Raw genomic sequence first — 21829 nt, forward strand, 5'->3', positions numbered from 1 at the left:
GAAGTTCATAGTCTAGTGATTCATCACACTAGAGGGAATAGCAATTCCTGGCAAGTTCTTCAGGACCTTAATGAATTTGCAGGTTTGGGTTTTATTTAATACCCACTTTAGTTAAAATGAGTTCATAGTCTTATTTGTTTCTCCATTCCTCCAGTTGCTGGATCAAATGTTAATTGTCAAGAAGAAGACATAATGTGGCAGTTTGGCAAGGTTCTGCTGAACCAACGAATGTTTAACAGGATCACAGATGGAATCATTTGCATATGGGAGGGATTTTTTTTTCCCCAGGGTTTTGTCCCAATTAAAAGTTGCAAGTTCAAACCAGGTTACCAGTTCCAAAGAATAGAAGTTTGCATATTCTAGAGCTTGAACACATGTTACTCTTTCTTCAGTATATTCACCTCTTGCCTTTCCCACATTTGACAAGCTGAAAACTATTTAGTAGTCACTAGGGTCTTGAGTAAAACAGAATAGCTAGGAAGCTCTTCCTGACTGCCCCTGTGCATTGGACAAGCAGTCAGTTTTGAGGGGCCAAGAAGAAGAAACATTGTTTTTATTTCTTTTGCAGCCTGTAGTCATAGCTCATTTCAGACAAACATTGAGCGCCTCCCTTATGCCAAGCACCCTGTTTGGGGCTGGGAATGCAAAGATGAAGAAGGTATGGTCCCTGCCCTTGAGAAGCTCCAGAAACGTAGGGGAAAGAGGCACATGATCCTTTATTTCCTGGACAAAGGCCTAAGTGCAGGGGTGGAGTTAGAAGGAGGATGCTTGGCGAGGCTGGAGGAAAGGTAACAGAGAGTCCTCCTTTTCTGACGAGACCCATAGATAATCCAAAATTTAAAGGACGAGTGGGAGTTATCCAAGTAAAGAGAGTGGGAAAGGGTTTCTAAGCCGTAGTTAGAGCAAAAACAGAGGCAGGGATGGTATGTGTAAAATACAGGCTGACTGAGCTATCTAAGAAGAGAGCACACTGGTAAAATAAAAAGACTACTGCTATTAATAAATAAAACTATTCTGAACCACCAACAAGCCCAGTCATCTTTGGGGCATGTTAAATCAGTGCTTCCCAAAGTGCATTTGCATCCCACCTTCATACTTCTTGTAAGGCATGCTGCCATTTCTAGTCTCCACTTAATATTCTTCATCCTAAGCAAGATTATCCATTACATCAGTGGTTTTATCTTTTAGTTGTATTTTTCTAATCCTTATTAAAGTGGGTGCATAACTATTAAAATATAAAAATGGGTGCCATCTGGAATCATCTTAAATACAACCGGGAGCGTGCACACACTCCTCACTTTGGTTAAAAGATTGGAGTTGCAATAAAAAGAGGCTGACTGCTCCATCATATGTTTTGCCAGGTCACTGGATTGATTTGATTAGGGAGGGTAATGGGGAGTTCAACACAGTGCTGAGTTCAAGGCCTGACCCCTACCATCAAGGTGCTCCGTGATAGTTCGGTTTAGTTTTTCTGTTAATAAATTAATAACATTGATATGGTCTGAATGTTTGTGTCCTCTCAAAATTCATATGTTGAAATCATAATGCCCAGTGTGATGTATTAGAAGGTGGGGCCTTCGGGCGGTGCTTAGGTCCTGCATGGGATGAGTACTCTTATAGAAGAGACCCCAGAGAGCTCACCAGCCCCTTCCACCACATGAGAATAGAGCAAAAAGTCTGCAACCCAGAAGAGAGCCCTTACGTGATCATGCTGGCACCCTCATCTTGGATTTCTAGCTTCCAGAACTGTGAGAAATAAATTTCCATTGTTTATAAACCACCGAGTCTGTGCCATTTTCTTGTAGCATTCCAAACAGACAGAGACAAATGACCACAGCAGTGATGATAGTGGAAACCGCCCTCTGTCAGTCCTTGGCATGTGTTAAGCACTGCACTTGGCACTCTACATTCACTGGCTTAGGTAACCCTTACCACCCTCTATGAGATAAATTCTACGGTTATGCCCATTTTAACAGGCTCACAGGGGCTAAATGCCTTGTCAGAGTTCTGATCACAAAAACACTGCCCTCTGAAATTGAAAGAAAGTTCCTTCCAGACTCCAGAGGCCATTGCTTCGGCCTGAACTCAGTCACTGGTTGACTCTGGACTTCAGAAGAGTTTCTTACACTCCAGACCCTAAGTCCCTTCAGTGAAATGTTGACACTGGGTGATCTTTAATTTGTAATCTGGAGACTCTTTCTAGGTCTGTTTCCTTATCGGTAAAGCAGGGCTAATAATTCCAACTTCATAGGATTATTGTGAAGATGTAGGCAAAGTCCTGAGGCCGAGGACTGACATATGGTAAAAATATCATAAATGGGATTATAAATAAAAAGACTGTTAATTGCAAGAATCCCGATCTTCTTGATAATCACTTTGACAGTCTTCAAAGTGGATAGTTCATCCACAATCAAATAAGAGTGAATTAACTCTACCACCACATTGAAATGAGTACGCTAGCTGATTATCATTTTAGGCAGGTCAGTTTGCTTCCTCTAAGCTTCCGTATGTTTAAGTCAGACACCAAAAACATGCCCTTCACTGGTGTGATAGTTGACCTCCAAGATGACCTCCATGAGTCTACATGCCCTTGGTGGTCCCCTTCCCCACTGAAAAGGGCTAACTTGTGTAAGTAAGATATTGTGGAAATGATGCTATATGACTTCTGAGGCTAGATCCTAACAGACACTGGGGCTTCTGACATGCTCTCTTGGATGGCTCATGAGGACACTCACACAGCCCTATGGAGAGGTCCACATGATGAAGAACTGACATCTCCTGTCAGCCAGCAAGGAACTGATGCTTTTTCCAACAGCCATGTGGGTCTGCCATCTTGGATCTACCAGCCACAGTCAAGCCTTCCAATGACTGCAGTCCCAGCCAACCACTGCAACCTCATGAAAGATCCTGAGACACAACCACCCAGATGAGCTGCTACCAAATTCCTGACACAAATTCCACAGTAACTCTGAGATAGTAAATATTTGTCGTTCTAAGCCACTCCGTTTCAGGGTAATTTGCAATGCAACAACAGATAGTTAATACAAAAGAATCACTGCAAAGATTAAAGAAAATACTTTAATTGAAAGTATATAGCCACATTATTATGATCTAATTCTGGCCATCAAGGAGCTGTGAATGTTCAAAGGGAAGGAAGACGGAGGACAGGGAGGAGAGGCATAAAGAGAGAGGAGACTCCACAGTACAGAGATCTCTCAAAGAACATCAGCAAAAGATTTCATGAGGTATTACTCACCAAGTTTAGGGGCTCACTCAGAAGCAGCGAGGATGGAAGCAAGGGACATGCATCTGCAAATACATCAAATCCACCAAAAGCCTTTTTCACGGTCAGAAAATCAAGGCAATAGTTTGGAATGGGTCTCATTTGGGAAGCCAAAGCTTCATCTCACCAGTGATTTAGTCCCGATGACTTTCAAACAATATAAGTTGTTAGAATAATTTTCCACTTAGCAGTGATCATTCATGAATGGGCAATGTTACTATTCATGCTTCCCTGTCAAAAATTGGCTTATTTTCTTGCTTTTAAAAAGCACATTGTATATTGGTGGGCCTGAATTTGGAACTGCAAAACCTGGTTAATTCTGTATCACTTTATATTGTGCCAGTTTGTAATAATGCCTCTTTGGAAAGGGCTTAAGGATCTCATGCAAAAGATAGTTTGCATGGGGTGGGGAGGAAGGCATTGCAACTTCCCTTACCCTTCTGCTCTGGTCCCTGCGGGGAAACCCAGTGCACTGCCTGGTTGGCCCTTGTCTATTTTGTCCATGTAAATACCAGCCTTGGTTTCCTGGTCTGGGAATTACCATAACCTGTCGCTGCATTTGTTTATGAACCCTAGAAGCACACTCCATGGGCTCTAATCCCAACCTCATGATTTACTGGCTAAGGGGCCTTGGGCAAGTTATTTCACTTGGTTATTTGCAAAAAAACTTTGCATCTGTACTAAAGGAACTCATAGGATTGCTATGAGGAACTACCACGTGTGGGGTATTGACGACAGTGCTTGGCACAAAGTAAGTGCCATATAAATCCAAGTCGTTATTCCAAACCCCTCCCCAGAACATAAAGTCTGGAGAAACAGAGCTCTTGTCTCTCTTTTTCCTATTTTCATATCATTGCCCTAACCGCAAGCACACGGCCTGGCCCATGTGAGGTATTTTGTTACCAGCAGTTAACATGGAAACTTAGATACGGCTTTTCTCAAGAATTTCCAAAATCCCCACCATGGGAGATTTCTCAGTGGTCATTTTTCTTTTTGGGTTCCCCCTGCGGCCGCTCTCCTCAGGGCCCTCCCTCCCCGGATGCAAGTGCAGACTCATATATATTGTTGTTTCCTCATGCATGGCGATTTTAGCTTTCAGCTTGGCCTGAAACTATGCTCCAGTTCAATCTTTTCATATTCAAAAGCAGGACTTTGGGGGCTAGAGATACAGAGAGAAAGCGTAGGAATGTGGTTCATGCCCTAAAAGGAGGTGGCAGGATGATTTGAAACGGCATTCTTGTCTTCCCTTTAAAGATTTTATTCATTTATTTGACAGAGAGAGACACAGCGAGAGAGGGAACACAAGCAGGGGGAGTGGGAGTGGGAGAGGGAGAAGCAGGCCTCCCACTGAGCAGGGAGCCCGACGCGGGGCTCGATCCCAGAACCCTGGGATCACGACCTGAGCAGAAGGCAGATGCTTAACGACTGAGCCACCCAGGCACCCCGTCTTCCCTTTATAAATAACTTCTTTCAATCTAAAAAAATTTATTATGTTAATGAAAGTTACCTGAAAATCAGAAGTTACGGAAATACGTATTAAATATTAGAAAAATATAGATTAAATTCACCCACAGACCCATCACCTAATACATATAATCACTGCCAACATTTTGATGTTTCCCCTGTTTTGCTTTGCTTTTTTTTCTCTATGGCTTTGGCGTGTGTGTGTGTGTGTGTGTGTGTGTGTGTGTGTGTTCCTTCCCATGCATAGGGGGTGGGCGGCACAGGGAGGGGGAGAGAAAGAGAGGGAGGGAGAGAGGGAGAGAGAAACAGCAGAGGGGTGTAACTAGCCATATTGCATCATGCCCTTCTCCCTCAAAATTCTGCTTTCCAGAGCGTGCAATATTCACTTTTCCATCCCACAGATAAAACAAGCACCTCCTGAGTGAGCATCAGACTGAGGTCGCGGCTGTACAAAGAGGAGACCTATCAGATCCCAAAGTTTGACTCTTACCCACTTACCTATACAGCCTCCATCTATTCAGACTAGCGATTTGTGCAGGGTTTAAAGCGGGGCCTCAGGGGCAGGTTAGTGTATAAATTCCACACAGGGGCCTCACGTTAAAACTGCAGAGCTTGCCCGTCCGAAGGCGCTCTGGTTGTTGCAAAGCCGAAAGGAGGTTTACACGGATAAAGTGTTGCCCTTCCTCTCATAATGACTGTGCAAACTAAGAATGGATTTTACAGCTCAGGCTAATTACGTGGCATTAACACAGTGCTGCCAGGGGAATAGTCTGCTGCCTGCCAGTGCTGATAACCCTTGGACACATCCCAGCCTGAGCCTGGCGGTTCGGAGTTTGCATCCCCACCTTCACACACACCGCGCCGGGCCTCGGGATCTCTCAAGGAAACACACTTAGCCTTCTTGGGTCACCATCCTACTGGCTTCTTTCGGCTCCTTGAACATCCAGTTCTTTCCTACCTCAGAGCTTCGCTTGAGGCTTTTCTTCCATTCAGCTGCTCTGCCAGATCAATGGCCCCAAAGACTACCTACCCCAGGTCACATTGCAATGAAAATATCACTACGTCCGTCAGAGGGGCCTTCCCTGACCTGTGGACTCCATGCAAAGTCGATCTCTCGTTAGTCTTTCTCTTGGCACTTGTGTTTGCTTGCTTGTTTGTTTTTTCCTTCATTGCGCTTATCAACATTATCCAATATTTATTTGTTTGCTTTTTTGCTCCAAGTCCGTAGGAGCAGGGATCCTCTTTGGGCAGTCATTTTAATTATATGAATATGTTGTTTCAAAATATATATTGTTTTGTGTGCAGGTATTTTTAATTTATGCAATAGTACTTTTTTCTGTTTTCTCCTTTTCTTATTTCCTTTTCTCGTGTGTGTGTGTGTGTGTGTGTATATACACATATAAATACAAATATATATATTTGTTTTTTTTTTTCCTGATTGCTCCATAACAATCTATGGTGTGGTTGTATCACATTTCCTCACTCCTCCTCCCAGTGATGGGCACCTCCACCTGCCTGCCATTATAGACAGGATTTCTATGAAAACCCAAAATGTGTCTTTTTGTGGACCTGGGAGTGAAACCCACTGGTATGTAGACCCTATAACAGCATTGCTGCGTCACTGGGTTTAGGGTTTGTGTAGAACTAAATTAACCAAGTTGGGTCAAATTGCACCCAAAGAGTTGCAGGGGTCAAACCACTGCCCTCCCAACCCCCAACAATATATGGATGTTCCTGTATCCTATATATCTCCAAGATACTCTCTTTGGCAATATCCAGCTTCCTGATTTCTGCCAACTTATTGGATATAAACTTACGTGTAGTTATTTTAATTTGAATTTCTCTTGTCACCACGATTTTGAGCAGTCATCATAGGCTTGTTAGTTTTTGGAGCTTCCTTTTCTGTAAATTTCCTATTCACTTGCCCATTTGCAACCTTTTCCTCCTTGATTTCAGGAGTTTCTTGTCTATTCTAGATATTTCCACCTCCCCCCCCCACACACACACACTATAAATGCCTTCTCACATTCTGGCAGCCTTCTATTAAATGCATCCATGGTGTCATTCACTGACAGAAATTCAATCTTAAATAAAATTCATCATTGTTTAAAACTTGGTAGCTTGTGCTTTTATGGGTTTATTTATGATGTCTGTCTCCTATGTGTTGGTCTCCTTTTTTCTACCATGCATCTTCCCTGCCATCAGAGAAGAGGGCTGCCAACAGGTCAAAATGACAGTGCCCGGCTTTGGAACCAAGCTATCAAAAATGCTAAGACTCATTCTCATTTTCCTCTCCTGAATCCTAGGCCTACTCTGTTTGCTCAAGCAAGGATAAGCCCTGCTTACTCCTGAAGTCAGGAGGAGGGTGGGCTCAACACCACCCAAAACATGGATGAAGAATTGGAAAGGAAGTGGCTTCTAAGAGGAACATCAAATATCATTTTCAAAAGAAGGGAAATGAAATTGGGCAGGCAAAAGCAATAGATGTCCACTATACAGGGTCACTGCCTTTCTTAATGCCCATCAGATCAATTAGTATTCTCATGTTCTCTAAATATCTTCCCTAGTCTCCATCCCTAAACACCTCTTAAGCATTCCATAGTACCCTAAACCCATCTGCTAATACTCAGGGATTAAACCCCTGAAATGGGTAATCCAGTCAGGAAAGGACCAATGAAATGACCTAGACTAGTGTTTCCTCAACTAGGCTGAGCATTAGAATCATATGAGCTTTTAAAATACGGACTCCTGGGGGTGCCTGGGTGGCTCAGTCGGTTAAGCATCTGCCTTAGGTTCAGGTCATGATCCCAGGGTCCTGGGCTCGAGCCAACATTGGGCTTCTTGCTCAGTGGGGAGCTTGCTTCTCCCTTTCCCTCTGCCTGCCCTCCCACTACCTCTCTGTCAAATAAATAAATAAAATCTTTAAAAAGAAAAAATACAGACTCCTGGACTTGGCCTCAGAACTGCTGAAATAAAAATTCTGTTGAGCAGAAACCTGAAAATTGTGTTTGAAAACCTCAGTTGCCAGTCCAGAGATGGAGAATCACAATGAGAACCACAAGCGCCTTGTACAGATGAGGAAACCAGAGCCTGAGGACCGTCCCCAGGAAAATGCAGTGAACTTGGGGTGCCTGCTCTATTCAGATGGTGTTGTACTATGTGTGGGTTTTCTTGCTGCTGCACATTGAGCTCTATGTGGACTCTTTGGAAAAGAAGCTGGTGAATACAAATATAACTATCTCAGGATTTATCATTTGACAGAAAAGCTCAGGCTCCCACCTCTGTGCTTTGTGGTACTCAGAAATCCTGCCAGGCCCTGCAACCATGGAAACACAAATCCTAGAGTCCGTACCAACTCTGGCTACAGCTGCTCTGGACCTGGAGAGAACAACCTCCTGATGCCTGGTGGGGTTGTTGAAGGTTTTCTCCTCAGCCTCAGGTGTCAGCCACTCCTGACTCAAATCTGGGCCCTGTCACTCACCAGGTGTGTGACTTGAGGTGACGTGTTTGTTCTTTCTCACGTGCTGTGTGTACCTCAGAGGGTCTTCAGGAGGATGAAATAGAATAGTGCCTTTCCAGCATAAGCCCAGAACCATGCACAGAAGAAGTGCTCAGTAAACATTGAGGAGTAGTTATTACCGAGCATGTCCTATGTGCTATTCCCCATGAGGAGTGATGGTGCATGGAATTGAGTAAAGCATGGTTTCTGCCCTCTAGGAGCTTCATCACATGAGGTTGAAAGATTAACAGATAATAAAGTATTAAATTGTAGAGTCCTTGGCTGCTTAGCCCGTGGAAAATGCAGACTTGACTTGGAAGCCATAATCCCAACATGGCCCCTCATGTCTCCAGCAGGGACATCGGGACACTGGTCGTGGGGCAGACACCATACCTTCATGTTGACTCAGACCCAGGGTTGACTCAGTGTACAAGCCCAGATGGAAGCAGCCAATCAATACCACAAGGGCTTGGCTTGCCTCCCACCCCACAGACAGACTGGTTTGTTATCTTTTGCATTAGAAGAAGCCCCCCCATTTCCCCTCTCTCAGAGCCCAGGTTCTGCTTGGCTTGATCTTCCTCATTGCTCTTTCCTTAGTGCCTTCTTCTGTAGAGTTTTCCCAGAGTTAAGATAGATGTTTACCCAGGGTATCGTAGAAACACGGGCAAGGCAAACTCATATAACCTGGGGGCTTAGACAGAACTTCTTACAAGATTACAGGGAACAACTTTTATTTTATAGAGCCACTATTTTTTTTTTCCCATAACATGAGAATACTCCTCACAGAAGCAAATGATTTGGCTACTGACTGAGCCTCTCCAAACACCCAGCATCCATGTCTTCACACACCTTTTTTAGTTTCTACTTATTTATGGAATTTCTCATTGACAGTGAGAATGGATTCATTTCTTTCAACTATAGTTCATGTATTTGATAGGTGAATATGTATGTTTCTATGGTGGAAGAATACTGGAAATTACCTGATGTGTTGTCCCTCGTGCTTCCGGGGAACCCCTTCATTCTCCCCTAAGTTGGCCACCAAGCTAAGAGATTGCTTCTAGGAGAAGCAGACACAGAACAAAGGCTTTTGCATTTTTAACACTATGCTTTTGCATTTCAGATTGTAGGATTTGAGGGTGAATCAAGCATAGGGAAGGTAGGAGCAAAGCTTCCTAGCCTCCCAGTTAGAAAGTTGTTCAAATTAAGAGTAAGTGAGGAGGAGCAGGGGAGTAAGGAAGCTTAGATTCAAGTAGATATCTGAGAAAATGGCTCTGCCCTCTCCCCCTCCCTCTCCCCCACTACTGCCCAGGTGGATGAAATTCTGAAGTGGGGGTGACAAAAGGCTAGAAGGTTTGGGGGATCTGAGAGTAGAGAGTCACCCAGCTTCTGGCTGTGCCCTGGGAAAAGGTGAGACCGCAGGGTAGAAATGCTATGTGGTACTTTCAGGAAAATGGACCTAATACAGAAAAGGACAGAGCTCTAGGCATGGCTTGGGATGAGCAGGCTGTTTCTTCCCCACACACCTGGCAGGGCTCAGCAATCATGGACCACACCAAAGGAGCCCTGGGCCAGGAATAAGTGCCACCCAGAAGCCTCCTGTAACACAAGGGGCTGAGATCCATCAGAACTGAAGGCATCAAAAAGAGGGGAACGTGGGCACATGGAGCCGGCTCCACGTGACCGGGTGCCACATGCCGCCTGGAAACCAGATACCACCCTCGAAAAGATACGCCCTGAACTAAATGATGCTAGAACTCTGACCTCCTGATGGAAAGAGGCTCATACCAGAAATTAAGTAATGGGAAAATAGTTTAACTTCTTGCATACCCGAGTTTGTGTATGGAGATTCCTACCTGCTGCACTTGGTGGCACTTACGAATTTCGGTAATCATGATAGTATTGAAGTATCTCTTTGGTAGACACCAACTGTCTGGTATCTCTCTGTATTGCATAGCATCTCTCATGGGGCTGAGAGTAAAGAAAGTGACATACGTGCAGATGTTTAATGTTGGCGTGTGTGCGCGTGCCGGAGCCTAAGGAATCCCTTCTTAAAATAATGTCTTTAAATGCATAAAAAAAATTCAGGATTACAAAGGAAACTAATTATATGGAAATACAGTTATAAAAATATTTATTTATTTATTTATTTATTTATTTATTTATTTATTTATTTATGAGAGAGTAGTTGGGGAGGGGGAGAGGGAGAAAGAGAATCTTAAGCAGACTCCACATCCAGCAGAGAGCCTGTCACGGGGCTCGATCTCACAACCCTGAGATCATGACCTGAGCCGAAATCAAGAGTTGGATGTTTAACCGACTGAGGGACCCAGGAACCCCCAATTATCAAAATATTTAAAACACAGATTTGTGATGTAGCAATGTATTATTCATGCATTAAATAACAAGATCTAGCTGCAAGTATGATAAACATAATATTGAAGTGGTAATAAGGACAAAAGATATTAAGAGATACCTACAGGGGCGCCTGGGTGGCTTAGTTGGTCTGCCTTCAGCTCAGGTCATGATCTCAGGGTCCTGGGATCCAGGCCCGTGGCAGGCTCCCTGCTCAGTGGGGAGTCTGCTTCTCCCAATCCCTCTGCTCCTGCCCCACTTGTGCTCTCACTCTCTCAAAAAGAAAAAGAGAGATACCTGCAAGAGGTAATATGGTATGAAAATATCTGTACTGACGACCAAGTCACTGATTTCAAAAATACTATTATGGCTTATTACTTATATGTGTAATTGAAGGGAAGAGTAGTTTCTTTTAGAGGTTAATGAAAATACAGATTCAGTTTTCCCATCCAAATTGAAAGACTCCTGGATTGTATCCATGAACCCTTGGGATCTGCAGACCCCTGTACCATGTAACTACTTCTTTACTGACAAAAGACTTAATCTGAACCTCCATTTGACAGAGAAACGTTGGGGTTTGCAGAGATTGGTAGGACATCAGTTTCCTCTAACAAAGAGTCCAGGAGATCTATGAGGCAGTCAGTTTGACGGGTCCCTCTGTGATGATTATCATCCAAGGTCATGAATTTGGGAGATCATAATCCTAGGCAAATGCTGGAGTACAGTCAAAAGTACCCATATTGGCCAGGGCCTGATTACTGGATAAAAAGTAATTCCTAGCCTTGTAAGCACGATAAGCTTCTTAATGATGAGATACTATGTTCTCTGGTATCCCTAAGGCAATAACTAGAACATGATGGAATTTTGACAAATGCCGTTTGAATGAGTTAATGAACTGATGGGTCATATAAGAACACTAAATTTCAGTGTGAGGCAAGGGGATGGGCACCAAGTGTAAATTCCTTAGTAGTGACCTTGGCAAAGAGAAAGAGCTTGATTAAGATCAGCTGTTGTTATTTTTACTTTCGAAGGCGTTCTTTTTGTATTCTGGTATCTAGCCCAGTAACCTTAAAAAACTAATGTAGCTTTGCAAGGGATCTCTTTATCTCTAGGGTTTGGAGAGGGATTAGGTAAGATTAATCGCACAATATATATGAAGTGCATTTAGCGTTGGGGCTGATTAATCAGTAAGAACTCAATAGCTTTATTACTATGATCTAATGTAATAAATGTAATGGTTTCAGTATTAATATTATTATTAATATTAGCCAAGGCACAGTGAGTCAAATTTAACAATGTATTAGAATCACATGAAGAATGTTAAAAAAAATATTTATTCCTCAAGATGCCACTGAATCAGAATCTCCGGGAAGAGGCCCCAAATCTACCTTTGGAAAAAGCTGGCAAGGGATTTGAAAAGGAAGCCAGACGTGGAAAATTGGAGCCCCGAGGGAAACTGAGTCATTATTGTTAACATGTTAAAACATTATTTTTGTATGAACAGTGATCACTTCTCAAGGTTTCATGTATTCATGAGAGAATACATGAATACATTTAATGTATTCATGAAAGCACTACAGGAATGACAAAGCAAATCTCAAAGATGGTAGGAGTAGCTGGGATCTTGTAGGGAATGTAAAACTAAGTAGTGCTGAGATAAGACTGTTCAGTTGGATACAAAACTGGTGAATGTCCTTTAGGATAATAAAACCATCAATTTCTGGATTATTTTTTTCTATGAGACAGAAGAGAAAATCATTGTACTTGATCATTTTTCTGTAACTTAACAGAGTTATAAAATGTCTGGTTCCTAATCGACAGTAAAAAGAAACTCAAGAAAAAAAATCTTATTCCCTGAGTAAAAGCTCATTGTGGGCTCCTTAACTGCATCTGCAAAATGAACCCATCTACCAGACTGATTTCCTTCATCTTAAAAGTCTGAAGTGCTGGGCACCTGGGTGACTAAGGCAGTTAATTGTCTGCCCTCGGGCCAGGTCATGATCCCAGGGTCCTGGGATGGAGCCCCACATCAGGCTCCCTGCTCAGCGGGGAGCCTGCATCTCCCTCTCCCACTACCCCCTGCTTGTGTTCCCTCTCTCGCTGTGTCTCTCTCTGTCAAATAAATACATAAAATCTTTTTAAAAAACGTCTCAAGTGCTTACATGTGCTCAGCTACAAAATACAGGCCACAATTTGTATTTGATGTGACGTTTTAGTACTGAGAGGTAGAGTAACAATTAATCCTACTGTGCCAACATCCACCCCCTAAAGAGGTTACTGTGAAATATTCCACCAGTCTTCTTGTTCCAGAGCCATCTCCCTTTAGTTTTCCTGTCCCACTGTGATTTGAGGCATGACTGGAGAGTTCCGTCCTTTACTCGTCACCACCACCTGCCTGTTGATGATGCTGAAATCCTCCCATTTAACATTTATTTCCTTAAGCCTGTACTCTCTCTCTAAAGTCCTCCTTTTTTCCTTTTATGGAAAATACCCCAAAAGGGAATGTTTGGGGGAATACAACAGCAGTTGTTGAAAATATAGCTCACGTCTGTTGGTGATTCCAGCAGAGAGCTGGCTTCTTTTATTTCCTTATAGTTAGCAATATCTATCCTCCAGAGGTGTAGAGAAAGCAGGGGAGAAGAAAGAATCAGCTGGAATTCTCTGGGTGTTATGAATCGAATACCATGAGCCAGCTTTAATCAGATGGGGAAAGAAGCTCAGAATCCGGGTGCTTCACACAGATGCCTTTGATGTACATCATCCTGTATATCATGATGTCTGTCATATCATGCAGGGTCTGACTCCCCTCATTTCACTTTGTCAATATGTTATCTCTAGTGTAGGAATGGTAGAGATAAGGACCATGGCAGACACTTAAAAGAAGAGTATGTGAGGGCGCCTGGGTGGCTCAGATGGTTAAGCGTCTGCCTTCGGCTCAGGTTATGATCTCAGGGTCCTGGGATCGAGTCCCGCATCGGGCTCCCTGCTCCTTGGGAGCCTGCTTCTCCCTCTGCCTTTCTCTCTTGCTCTGTCTCTCATGAATAAAAAAAAAAAAAAAAAAGAAGAAGAGGAGTATGTGAATACATTGGCTGGACGCGTTGTTTTGTCTGCCCATCACTGCCACACTACATCCTTGCCTACTGTTCACCATATTTTACCTGTCACATTTGATTGGTCTGGGAGCACCACATGACCTAAGTTGGCCAATCAGGACACTGCTCTGGGAATTTGGGACTAGAGCTTTAGCTAATACAGCCATCCTCCTGGAGGTGGGTAAAGCTGCAAGTGATGAAGCTTGGGGAATGTCAACAGCATGTTTCTGCTACGTGGAAAAGCCTGTAGGTAGTAAGAAAAACAGAAGGTATAAAGAAAGAGCAGAAATGGGAATTGGAGAGAAAACATTCAACTGTGTATAGAACCCCAGTTTTAACTGAGTCCCACATTCATCCACTCCTTAGGTTCCACAGTGGCCTAGCAAGGTCACACAAGTGCCATGAGTTACTCCAACCCCAGGCTAAGTCAGTGGCAAAGGCTTGTCACGTGGTTGTTACTCAGTCAAAAATCTATTGAAAAGAAGTTTGGAGATTTTATCAAGTAACAAGAAGACAGCATTGCTAATTCTTCCCATGGCCCAGAAGGGGCCAAAAGAAGAAAACACGCCAATTTCATGAGTGAGAGCCCAACAATAGACCCATTGTATTTCTCCATGACTCTGCCTTGCTTCCTGAAGAAACACACTGGAGGAGTGTGTGTGGTATGAAGATGAACCTTGAGTGACAAATTATTTTAATATTGCCCTTCAATTGGGAAAAAGGTGACTACAGGTTTGCAAGCTCACCTTCATCTAGTTCCTGTTTAGAGGCACCTGAATCATAGTGCCTCTTGCTACACCAAACATTACGGTCTTATCCTAGAATTTATCATTTGTATAAACATGGATGGGCTCGTTTCTCCTATCACAGTAAGCTTCCCCGTAAGTGTACCGTTGATGCACTCTGAGAGGGCTTTGCTAGGAGACTAAGCACTCCAACTTAATATTAGAAGTTTGATAAACATCCAGAACTTGCTGCATTCAAATCTGAGGACATAATTTAGACTCAAGATGGAGGAAATGGTCTCTCCTTTCCTTGAATCCAAAATGGGGTATCATCACTCTTTCTCTGGATAAGTTTCTCTGGGATTTTTTTACCCTTCCTTTGTTGTTCATATTTATTAGGTGAAGACTGTTTGCCAGGTGCTGTTCTAAGCAATTTGCATGTATGAACAAATTTATTTCTCACGACATACTATGAGAGTAGGTACTTTTATTATATCCACGTTACAGATGAGGATAGTGAGACTCATCTATTACGTGGTACAGGTGGGATTTGAACTCAGGCAGTACCTCTCCAAAGCTAGAATTTTTAACGATTGTGCAATATTAATTGTGCTATATGATATATTAATATATATCATATATTATATAGCATATATATCATAATATATATAATTGCTGTTGTGGCATATATACCATTATATATATATAATGTATATGTATACGTGGGATATATATCTATATCTATATATCTATATTTATATCTATATATTTGCTGTTGTGTCAAGCAAAACAGCAAAGAGCCTGTCCTCATGGAGAGGTCTCACGGTTTTGGAAAGGTACTACCTGTGCTGTGTTATTTGAATTCAAAATAGAGGAGAAAACTGGAAGTCAGATTGGGAATGGGCTCTCACACCTGTCTTTTGCTCTACAGAGCCAAGAGTGAGGATACAGGTCTGATTTTCAATAACAATACCATAACAAGAACAACAATAATACTAATGATCATTTGTTTTCTGGTTTACAAAATGTTTTCCCATCCATTTTCTTGTGCTCCCCCACCCCCCATTTTCTTGTTTTACTACTTTACTCAAGCTCTCAGACAGAGGTAATGTGAGGTGGTCATTATCAGCTCCATCACACAGAGGAGGAGATTAAGAATTAAAGAGATGAAGTGACTCACCCAGGTCTACTTGGCTGGAAAGTGGTACTCCTGGGGTTGAATTCAGACCTTTGACCTAGAATCTTGTGTTTTCTCCCAAACCTTGTGTTCCTAGGAAAAAAGGTATCCACCTAGAAGAAAATGATATTATAGAGGTGCATCAAACAAATTAACTCATCTTTCTGTAGAGCAAGGAGAGTCTCTCCCATGGCACGTAATTGCACTGTGCCAGAGCACAGAGTGCAGACACACACCCTCTCTGAGCCTGTGGGTCCCCACAAAGTATCCTTGGTGCGGCTGAAGTTCACAGGACAACAAAGGACTTAGGAGAGTTTGTGGCATATCATGAGAAACAAAGAAAGAAAGAAAGGAAGAAAGAAAGAAGAAAGGAAGGAAGGAAGAAAAGAAAGAAAGAAAAAGAAGAAAGGAAGGAAGGAAGGAAGGAAAGAAAGAAAGAAGAAAGAAAGAAAGAAAGAAAGAAAGAAAGAAAGAAAGAAAGAAAGAAAGAAAGAAAGAAAGAAGAAAGAAAGAAAGTCTATTAGTCTGTAATCCAGGGATCTTAACCTTAGAGGAATTTGGATGGGCTTCAGAGGATTCATGAAATCCCTGAAATTTGAATAAAATTTTATGTATTATGTGCATTTTCCTGGAAATAGGGTCTGGATTTCATCAGAATCTCAAAGAGATGTCTAAGCCAAAAGGTTAAATATCACTGGTATTAATTATAAAGGAAGAAGCAAATGTCATGGAAGAAAATTCTCCCCTTTGTGACCGAAGTGGGGCATTGCTGATATGTTCTTGGATTGAAGAATCAAGGCCCGTCATGTTTGATAAGGCTGGGATCAGAAGGCCTTTTTTGGCATCTGAGGGGTAAATCAATGAGATTTATTTAAGACTGTACTGAACAGAGAATGCCTACAAGCTAGGCCATATTTTGAAATGAGATAGTAAGATTTTGATTCCTCAGGATTTGTTTATTTTATTTTTCTAAAATAGGCTTAGGGCCCATCTATTTGGAAGGTTTTGGGCAGTCTATCCCAGAGACACAAGACTGGACGTAATGACTTATGGAACTGCCCTTCACATTTGTAACATAAAGATTCCTACTAGAGAATGCCCCTTAGGTTGGGTTTCTATACAATAAATTACATCTTGTCGTTATGGTAACTAATTCTCTAAATATAGCGTGAATGAAAAAAGAGTTCCTCTTACAAGGCAACATGTAATTGTTATGACAACAGTAGTTTTAAAAATAAGTAGATTAATGCTTGTGATTTTCATCTTTTTTTTTCCATAATGAGTTTTATAAAGTCTTAGGCATGAGTCAGACTTTTATCCTAACTCATAAATACAAAACCAAGCAGAAACAGAGGGAAAGCACTTTGAAAAAGTTTCTCCTTTAAGGGAAGAATAGTTAAATCAATTATGTTGTATATATATGATAGAACACAGACTAACATTAAAATGCATGTTTTGTATGCATGCCTAGAGAAGATTCTGCATGGTACACACAAAAATATTAACATGATTATCTCTAGATGGCAATGGTAATATTAACATGATTATCTCTAGGCGGTAGTGGTATTACCAGTCACACATAAAGTTTTTTTTATTGAGATATACTTCACATACCATAAAATTTACTTATCTAAAGTGTTTGGTTTACCCTACTACCCAGCAACTATGCTACTGAATATTTGCCCCAAAGATACAAATGTAGTGATCCAAAGGGGCACCTGCACCCCAATGTTTATAGCAGCAATGTCCACAAAGCCAAACTATGGAAAGAGCCCAGATGTCCATCACAGATGAATGGATAAAGAAGATGTAGTATATATATATATATTATATATTATATATATAATGGATACTACTCAGCCATCAAAAAATAAAAAATGAAATCTTGCCATTTGCAATGACATGGATGGAACTAGAGGGTATTATGCTAAGTGAAATAAGTCAGTCAGAGAAAGACAATTATCATATGATCTCACTCATATGTGGAATTTAAGAAACAAAACAGAGGAACATAGGGGGAGAGAGGAAAAATAAAACAAGATGAAATCAGAGAGGGAGACAAACCATAAGAGACTCTTAATCATAAGAAACAAACTGAGGGTTGCTGGAGGGGAGGGTGGTGGGGGAAATGGGGTAACTGGGTGATGGGCATTAAGGAGGGCACGTGATGTAATGAGCACTGGGTGTTATATAAGACCCATGAATCAATGACCTCTACCTCTGAAACTAATAATACATTATATGTCAATTAATTGAATTTAAATAAAAAAATAAAAATAATAAAGTGCTTAGTTCAGGGGTTTTTAGTATATTCACAGAGTTGTACAATTATCAGCACAGTCTAATTATAGAAATTTTCACCACCCCAAAATTAAACCTTGTACCCATTGGGGATCATTATTCTTCTTGACTTCTTACACCCAGGCTCTAGGTCTGAACTTCCTAGAATGAGATACAAACATTTCCTTTTTATTTAGTTCTAACTTTTTGTGCTTACTATAAAAAATAATGCTTACATATATATGTGTGTGTTTTAATAAAAAATACATAGGTGTTTTGAAAAAAAGACGAAAAGAAAATTCTTTTAGATTTCTCCTACAATGTCTCTCTGTGGTACCTGTGTAAGCGTACAGAATATTTGTCTCATCATAAGAAGGTATCATAATCTTCAAATTAATAATTTTTCTTTTTTGTTGTTGTTTTGTTTTGGAGTTTATTACCATTCCTTACTCACCTGAGAAATAATTCTCATGTGTCAAGTGTCAATTCCAAAATCAGGGCTTGGAAGTTGGAAGAATTGTCTTCCCCCCCCCCCACCCCCGCTCATATAGCAATTTGGTTATATTTCTTACTGACACTGTGGTTGGCATTATTTATTATCAACCCACAGGCCGTCCTATCCTTCTTTCTTCTAACCGGAACTCGCTTCTGTTAATTTTGGGTGACTCTGTGGGTCAGGGGAATCTGATAGCCTCCCTGTCTCCAGGGGGAGAAACTTGATTGGTCCCAACTAACTAGTTATTCATTCTCTGTTATTAAAGATTGAGTTAGAAGTAAGCAGATGATCTAGCTAATGAGAAATAAGGGGAAGTTTTTTCAAGGATTTTTGGGAAAACTTTTTACAGCTTGATCCAAGAAGATTCCCCTTCTGACTTTGGATAGAGCTGTGCAAAGAAGTTATGCTTAGAGCTGCAACAGCTCTTTTGTAACCAAGAGGGAATGAACCAGAAGAGACAACATACTAATGATGCCAGAGCAAAAAGGTAGAAACCAGGTAGTCCTTGATGAAGCTCTTGTGCTGCAGAATTTCTTACCAGTGGACTTCTCATTCTATAAAACATTATTTATGACACATGAGTTCTTGCATAATTGTGCAGATTTTGCCCTGTACCAGGGTACCCTGCTACTCTCTGCTTACCACACTGTGTGCTCTGATACAGAGTGTCTTTGCCTAGACAATGAGGCATCTTTGTCTAATTTTCACAAAAGCATAGAATTAGCTAGTAAAAGTTGCTTTTAGTTGAATGCAGTACTTCCTTGCCATGAAAGTGTCCTAATCTGATAAATCATTCACACATTTTCTTGTCATTTGCTGCGTAACTTTTATGCCACTAGATAGTGAACTCCATGAGGGACAGGAAAAATGGCATGAATCAATCCATATTATTTGGCTGGCACATATGTAGATGATAGTAAATGCTTACTGACCAAGGGGGGAATGGGAATTGTTATATTATCCAATTAGTGCCATCATAGGCTATGCTTACAAGATGTCAAACATCTGGATACTTGAGAGCTTGTTTGGAGGTTCTAGCAGGGGAGCACTGGATACTTGAGCATATCTGATTGGCTGACTGAATGTTTTTTATCTTAATCTGGATTTTTTGGCATCAAGTAATATAACCCCAAGGTTAGCTTGCAAAAATCGGGCGCTCTTATTCTTTTATTCTCAGATGTGGTGAGATGCTGAACTGTCATGCAGATAGATGAGTGATGGCTGTTTAACATGCTGTCATCCTAACTCCCAGGGAATTCCCTCCAGGAGAGCATGAGGCAGCCAAAAGTTCTTTGGGAAATCTTTCCTTATTCCAGATGTTAAGTCTATGACAAGATGTGTTCCAGTGTGTTATTGAAGGCACAGACTCTAAAGAAAATTTGAAAAAGGAAATTGGTAACTAAAATCCAAGTTCCTTCATGGGATCATAGGCATCTGACAGATGTTTAGGTGTCAGAATAATTGCGGACTTTTTTCTCTTCCATTATCCTTCTAGCATTTTCTCTCCCTACACCTACTCTTCAAATTGGGTGGTGCATAACTGGAAAGTAAAAAGAGAGTTAATCAAAGAAGCTTAAAAGAGAACGGAAAGCATTCTCATCATTCTTCATTGGCTTATCACACAGTCCCAGTCCTCAGGGCATTTTGATTTAAAATTCTAGTTTAGTCATATTTGTAGATATAAACTCATTTTTATCATATTCAAAATGAAATGAATATATGTATATAGTTTTAAATATAGTAGATTGTCGTATTACCTTTCCTCTTTGAGTTTCTATTTTGAGGACTTAAATTCAACCTTTCAACATTTTAGAGTTGAAAACAAGGAGTAGTATCGAATGTTGTCATTATGAGGGCATTTTTTGTTACAAGTTATACTACGCAATTCAAAGTGACTTAAGTAAAATGACAATTATTAGCTCATAGATATTAAGTAATGCAGGGGCAAGGCTGGCTTCAGTTACGGCTTTATCCTGGTCTCCAGCAATGTCACCAGGCTTTCTCCATTGTAATGACTCAATTCCCAGGTTTTGCATAATGGCAAAAATGGCTACAACTGCTCCAGTTCCTGCTTACTCTCAAGTTCATATCTAGTGAAAAAGAGAAATTGCCTCTACCCAAAGAGTCCCAGCCAAGATTTCACTGCATCTCACTGGTCTGTTAGGTTCATATGCTCAATGCCTGAATCAATGACCATGATCATGGGCATAAAAGGCATTAAGGGGCTTAACTCATTTATTCCACATTTGAGCTGGAAGAAGGGTGAAGCACATGTCCTGAGGTTAGGGCAGGGGAAATTCCCAAATTCACATTTGGGCCTTTATTCAAAATAAACACACATGGACTTGGGAAAAGAATAAATGTCCATTCAGAATTCACTTCAGTTCCTTTATTTAAATAATGAGATTAAAGGCTTAACAAAACAATGAAGCCCAGCATCTACTACCCAGCACAATGCAGAGCATATGTTAGTTGGCTTTGTAAATATTGGCTGAATGAATGAATAAATGAATAAATGAATTACTAAGACATGTGTCACACCCCAACCCATGTGTCCTCCAAACTCCAGGGAAGTAGCACGTTTTCTGTAGGCTCCCCTCGAAGTCCCCCTCTTTCATTTGTTGTAAGATGAACACCAAGCACACGCCCCTTCCCTTCTACCAATGGTCAAGGGAAGAGGCCGGGAGCACCGTGTTTCCAGGATGTTTCTCCGGCACTTCATTTATACCCTGGAAGGGCTAATTTTCAGGGAACTCCTTTGCCAACCCAGTGGAGCAACTAACACTTAGGCTTTTATTCTTGGCCTTTGGGGCGCTGGCTATGTTGATAGAACATTCTATCAACGTGGTGTTAAATATACTTCAATCCATCCACACATATAAAGGGAAAAGCACAAATATAATGGGAAAGAAAAGATGGCACCTGTCAGCTGGAACGAGGCAGAGGAATGCCTGCAGGAAAAGAGAAGAAACAACAAGAAAAGGAAAAGGAAAGAAGAAAAAAAGCCGAGAGAGAGAGAGAGAGAGAGAGAGGGAGAGAGAGAGAGAGAGAGAGAGAGAGAGAGAAAAAGAGAGAGAGATGGCGCCCGCCTGGCTGAGGGGGGCGGCGGGAGAGCCGGAAGAGAGCGCCCTGGGCCGGCAGGTGTCCAGCTGTGCGCCTGATGAGCCGCCCGCCCCTCAGGCCCGCGCCGGAAGCGAACGAGCTCCCGGGACGGGACGTAGAGCGTGGGCGTCCCTGCGCCAGCCCCTTCTCAGGTTTGCGGGTCTGGTGGCCCGAGCGCCCTCGCTTTGCAAAGCTTGACCTTGTGGGGGACGGGCTCTCAGGTGCGGGTCTTCCAAGTAGGGGTGCCTGCGGAGGGCTTCAAACGCTGTGCTCCTCAGGGGGAAGCTCCAGGTTTTGACTTCCTTCCTGTGGGTCACCTTGCCAGGGGTGGGGTTTAGGGCGAGATTGTGTCCCAGCCT

The 21829-nt window shown here is 41.8% G+C and overlaps 1 long non-coding RNA gene across 1 annotated transcript in view; it reads right to left on the reverse strand.

Annotated features, from left to right (window-relative positions):
• LOC145722723 (uncharacterized) overlaps positions 1 to 5373 on the reverse strand; it is an 8782-nt gene extending 3409 nt beyond the window's left edge. Inside the window, exons 1-2 of the long non-coding RNA XR_014147199.1 lie at positions 5246 to 5373; positions 3257 to 3309 (exon numbers count right to left, since the gene is read on the reverse strand). This is a non-coding gene — a long non-coding RNA (uncharacterized LOC145722723). The remainder of the gene's footprint in view (positions 1 to 3256; positions 3310 to 5245) is intronic.
• Between the last annotated feature and the right edge of the window lie 16456 nt (positions 5374 to 21829).

This window comes from Leptonychotes weddellii, chromosome 7 (assembly GCF_054177405.1).
Source record: "Leptonychotes weddellii isolate Sample4059 chromosome 7, ASM5417740v2, whole genome shotgun sequence".
In the NCBI taxonomy this organism is placed as follows: Eukaryota; Metazoa; Chordata; class Mammalia; order Carnivora; family Phocidae; genus Leptonychotes; species Leptonychotes weddellii.